Below are 5,936 nucleotides of genomic sequence, written 5' to 3' on the forward strand. Positions count from 1 at the left end.
CAATATTAACCATCTTTCCCAGGTATGTAGAAAATGGTTGTAATTTAGGATTAAGGAGGTTAAACTGGGCATATCTTTGATGAAGATGGCTTAGAAGTATCCATTCTAGCTATCAGTCAATGTTTTTCCTATCAGTTCGCTCTGGAATAAAGTTTTAAATGTAGGTCTCAGGCAGCAAAGGAGATATGTAAAAAGAAAATGGGGTTAATAGATTGTACCCTTAATTTTTATCCACAAATCAAGAATTGAGCCAGACCACCAGGTCTGGAAGAAAAGGTAGAAAAAAAAGTTTGTTAGTATATGTGGATTTTGCTTGAAAGCCTATATTGGTAATGGTGAAAAATATAGGGAAAACAGCAGTCTTACAGAAACTGTATGATAGTTCATATTCTGAAATGAGGATTAGCCCAGTGGGACAGTGGTACTGAAGGAACTCTCAGGTGTCTCCATGAAACCAGTGGTTAGAGCCAGCACAAAACCAGACCAGCAGCTTTCAAAGAGAACAAAAAAGTTCTACCTGTCTCTAGAAGTGCAAAACAGAGTAGATAAAAATAACGCTGAAGTTAAATATGGAAATGGCAGGGGATTTTGCTGACTTAAAAGGGAATATTTAAAAATATTTTTGGCACAGTAAATGGATGCAGAATTTTAGAAAGATGATTTGGGGAAAATTGGAAAGAATATGGTTTGATGGTTACTCCACTTTCTAAAAACTGCACACCAACTTCCAGCAATCAATAAAGCCCTGCAAACATGACATAACCTGTCCATGGGCATGGCTCCAGCAGAGCCTGTCTCTTTGACTCAAGCACTGCAGAGTCCCCTGAACTCAGCTCAACCTTGGTTGTGGCTGGGACAGCAAGTGCTGTATGTGGTATTACTAACAGTAAAACATATTCTCATTGCCATTTGAAGGCTCCTCAGTCTGCTTCTAGAGATAAGTCAGGTTTTGGCTGTTAACAGACCTCCAAGGCAACTTACTGTAGTGAGAGTGTGCCTGGGGAACTCAGTTTCCAGCAGAGATATGGCTCTGCCTCATTTTTTTAATGGTCTAAGATATACAAGGATGACTCGGGGCAGGCAGTCTGCCAAGAAGCTTGCATCTGCCATGCTGGCTCCCAGGTGGTCAATTTGAGCCTGTATTTGGGAAAACTCTGCTAAAATGATGTTTTCCTAGTGTCCTGAGAACTTCCTCCACTTATAAAACCTGAACAATCCCAAGCTCTTCGGCTCTTCAGATGTGCAGCTGTACAGAAACACAACCTGTGAAATACCACCCTACCCCAGTGAAAAACTGCGTGCTCCCAGTGGGAACCAGGCGTAGTAAGAAAACCAGTAACAACGTCAATCTTGCTGACATTGACCTCTCCTTTGAGAACTGCAACACATTCTGCACACATCTGTTAATTATACATAATGCTTTTAAGACTTAAAAAGCATTCGACCCTGTTTGCTATTTTAGATGGATTGGCTGAGTCAAGAAAGTGCTCAATGAGTTTCCTGTATCACACAGCAGCGTGGGGATGGTTTCCTGAATAAAACCTGATAATCCTGACTCCCAGACATTTGCCACAGCCAATGAATCATTTCTGTTGTTTGCTAGCAGGTTGTATACCGTTCTGCAGAGTGGATAACTGAGCACATACATGGCCAGCTCATACAAACAGGAGGAAAACAGCATCAAAACTGAGTAGTTTAAATATTTTGCAGTCATCCTGTCACTTTCTGCTCATTCACACTGTTCAACAGGGCTTTCCTTAAGAAGCCTCCTTGAGATAGTCCTGCATTTGTCCCTTGCCAACAAGACAACAGAGCAATGTTCAGCCCAAGTCAGCTACAATTGTAAAATAGTGTTTGTGTGTTAACTCGCTTCTTTGTTGAGCATTTATACCAAAGCCAGCTGTCAGCCTGGAGTTAATACTTCATGATCTGTCAGTAAGCAGTCTGGTCACGTCTCCAGTAGAGTCTTTCCCTATTAAACCCAAAAGCAGTATGAACAGTTGGGGGGGCGGGGGGGAGCAGTTTTCCTGTCTGCAGGAAGTCAAAGTATTTATGTTCCTGAAGAAGACAATTCAAAAAGCTGCAAAGTCATCAGGAAAAACATGCATATGTTTTTCAGATAAATACAAGTGTTAGAACATTTTAGGGGAGGAGCAGAATTGCCCAGGGCTCTCTGGCTTTGCAATCTGTCAAGGAGAAGCTTTATCAATAATTTATTAAGAGAGGAATAGTTAGCAAGACAGTACCTCATGCACACGCTGCACACTTACTGGGAATAAATGCACTGTAGTGAAAGGACCCAGACTGTATGCATGGCTGCTCAGGAGACAAATTTGATTCAAGGCCATGGTATCGCCCTGGCTGAAGTGAAAGGAGAGCTTTAGAAGGGTGTGCTGTGGGTTAGGTGGGGAGGGTTTCACACTGCTCTGCATGAGCTACTCTGGGCAGGAGAGATCATAGAATCACAGAATGGTTTGGGTTGGAAGGGACCTCAAAGATCATCTAGTTCCAACCCCCCTGCCATGGGCAGGGACACCCTCCACTAGACCAGGTTGCCCAAAGCCCCACCCAACCTGGCCTTGAACACTTCCAGGGATGGGGCAGCCACAACCTCTCTGGGCAACCTCTTCTTCTCATAGAGAAGAATTTCTTCCTAATATCTAATCTAAATCTACCCTCTTTATTTTAAAGCCATTACCCCTTGTCCTATCACTACTTGCTCTTGTAGCTACAGCTTTCCTGTAGGCCCCTTCAGGTACTGGAAGGCTGCTCTAAGGTCTCCCCAGAGTCTTCTCTTCTCCAGGCTGAACAACGCCAGCTCTTTCAGCCTGCCTTGATAGGAGAGGTGCTCCAGCCCTCAGATCACCTTTGTGGCCCTCCTCTGGACTCACTGCAACATTTCCTTGTCTGTCTTCTATGGGAGTCCCCAGAACTGGACGCAGTACTCCAGGTGGGATGTCACAAGAGCAAAGTAGAGAGGGAGACTCGCCTCCCTCGACCTGCTGGTCATGCTTCTTTTGATGCAGCCCAGGATACAGTTGGCTTTCTGGGCTGCAAGCATGCATAGCTGGGTCATGTTGAGCTTCTTGTCCACCAACACCCCCAAGTCATTCTCCTCAGGGCTGCTCTCAATCCATTCTCCACCCAGCCTGTAGTTGTGCTTGGGATTGCGCCGACCCACGTGCAGGACCTTGCACTTGGCCTTGTTGAACTTCATGAGGTTTGCACAGGCCCACCTCTCCAGCCTGTCAAGGTCCCTCTGGATGGCATCCCTTCCCTCCAGCGTGTTGACCACACCACACAGCTTGGTGTCATCGGCAAACTTGCTGAGGGTGCACTCGATCCCGCTATGTCACCAACAAAGATGTAAACAGTGCCGGTCCTAGTACCAATCCCTGAGGAACTCCACTCATCACTGGTCTCCACTTGGACATTGACCTGTTGACTGCTACTCTTTGAGTGTGACCATCCAGCCAATTCCTTCTCCACCAAGTGGTCCATCCATCAATTCCATGTCTTTCCAATTCAGAGACAAGGATGTTGTGTGGGACAATGTCAAATGCTTTGCACAAATCCAAGTAGATGATACCATTGCTCTTCCCTTACCCACCAACGCTATAACTGCATTGTAGAAGGCCACCAAATTTATCAGGCATGATTTGCTCTGAGTGAAGTTATGTTCGCTGTGACCAGTCACCTCCTTATTTTCCATGTGCCTGAGCATAGTTTCCAGGAGGATCTGCTCCATGACCCCTTCTCTGGTCTCCCTTATCTCTAGCCCACAGTTTGGAGAACACGGTGCAGCCTTAGAGGAAGTTTCTGCACCACCACTTTTCCTGAAAATGTGAATAAACTGAGATCAGAGTGGCCATGTTTTGTTTCATGATTCATAAGCAGAGCAAGCTTCACTCCATAATTTTGGGGCACATCATTGATATTAAGCTCTTCACTGCTCCATACAGCAGCTCTATGAAGGGCAGCGATGTCCTGCTGCTATTAGAGGATGAAGGAGCCCCAAGCCTTTGCAGTTGCAGATCTGAGGTTGTTGCTTGTATCCATGTTAGAGTCCTGAGCCTTATCTCTGCTGCAAGGATATCAGCACTTGTATGAAGTTAGCAGAGTCACTTCCATTCCCCTCCACAGACATCATGGGGCCTGGCATGCTTTGAGCGAAAAGAATGAAAAAAATGTCATTGTTTCAATCACTGACTGTCCTGGTTTCAGCTGAGAGGATTGATTTTTCTTCGTAGTAGCTAGTGTGGGGATATGTTTTGGATTTGTGCTGGAGACAGCATTGATAATATAGAGATGTTTCTGTTCTATGGACCTATTGTTGAGCAGTGCTTACACGGGGCCAAGGCCTTTTCTGCTTCTTGCACTGCCCTGCCAGTGGGATGGCTGGGGGTGGACAAGAAGTTGGGAGGAGACACTGACAGGACAGGTGACCCAAACTGACCAAAGGGATATTCCATACTATAAGACATCATGCTCAGTTTATAAGGAGCTTGGAGGAAGGGGGGGGGGGGGGGGGGGGGGGGGGGGGGGGGGGGCGGCGGCATTCGGAGTGATGGTGTTTGTCTTCCCAAGTCACTGTTATGTATGATGGAGCCCTGCTGTCCTGGGGATGGCTGAACACCTGCCTGCCCATGGGAAGTGGGGAATGAATTCCTCGCTTTGCTTTGCTTGTGTGTGCGGCTTTTGCTTTACCTATTAAACTGTCTTTATCTCAACCCACGAGTTTTCTCACTTTTACTCTTCCAATTCTCTCCCCCATCCCGATGGGGAGGGAGTGAACGAGCGGCTGCGTGGTGCTCAGCTGCCAGCTGGGCTAAAACCACGACAGTCCTTTTTGCCAGCATGGGTCCCCCATCCTTATCTCGATTTTCTCGTGCTTGTTCGTCTCCATGGAAATCTTTAGTAAAAGGCGAAAGATTTATACAATCTGAAGAGAAACCAGAGTACGAGAAAATCGAGATAAGTATGGTAATTGGAAGAGGTAACGGGCAAAACATTGACTGAACGTAACTTGAGAGTGATATAGTGGTGAAGGGACTAGAGGTAGATTTTGTGTGTAGATTGTCCACTCTTGTTTGGTGTTATGATAGTGTTGTTTTGATTTTGGTGTGGGGAATTCTTTTTTTTCTTTGTTGATGTGATTAGTGTTTGTGAAGTTTTGTGTTGAATGTATATTTTAATGATAATTCTTAAGTATGTGATTCACAGAGGCGAGGGGTGGAACTCGTGCCCCACGTTGGGCGCCAAAAAAAAGACTGTAGTGGGTTGACCCTGGCTGAGGACCAGGTGCCCACCAGAGTCGCTCTATCACTCCCCTCCTTCATTAGACAGGGGAGAAAAGGTACAACAAAAAAAAAACTTTCGGGTGGAGATAAGGACAGGGAGAGATCATTCTCTAATTATCATCACGAGCAAAACAGACCAAACTTAGAGAGGGAATTCATCTTATTTATTACTAAGCAAAACAGAGTAGAGGAATGAGAAATAAAACCAAATCTTAAAACACCTCCCCCCACCCCTCCCATCTTCCCGGGCTCAACTTCACTCCCAGCTTCAAACCTCCGCCCCCCTCAGCGGCACAGGGGGACGGGGAATGGGGGTTATGGTCAGTTCATCACATGGTGTTTCTGCCGCTTCTTCATCCTCAGGGGGAGGACTCCTCTCATCGTTCCCCTGCTCCAGCGTGGGGTCCCTCTCACGGGAGACAGTCCTTCACGGCCTTCTCCAACGTGAGTCTCCTCCACGGGGTGCAGACCTTCAGGAGCAAACTGCTCCAGCGTGGGTCCCCCACGGGGTCACAAGTCCTGCCAGCAAACCTGCTCTGGCGTGGGCTCCTCTCTCCACGGATCCACAGGTCCTGCCAGGAGCTTGCTCCAGCGTGGGCTTCCCACGGGGCCACAGCCTCCTTCAGGTGTCTCCAC

General features: G+C 46.7%; 1 pseudogene; it reads right to left on the minus strand.

Annotated features, from left to right (window-relative positions):
• Positions 1–4,874: 4,874 nt before the first annotated feature.
• Positions 4,875–4,962, minus strand: LOC142600844 (U5 spliceosomal RNA; annotated as a pseudogene).
• Positions 4,963–5,936: the final 974 nt, after the last annotated feature.

The sequence above is a fragment of the Balearica regulorum genome, chromosome 2 (genome assembly GCF_011004875.1).
Source record: "Balearica regulorum gibbericeps isolate bBalReg1 chromosome 2, bBalReg1.pri, whole genome shotgun sequence".
Lineage (NCBI taxonomy): Eukaryota > Metazoa > Chordata > Aves > Gruiformes > Gruidae > Balearica > Balearica regulorum.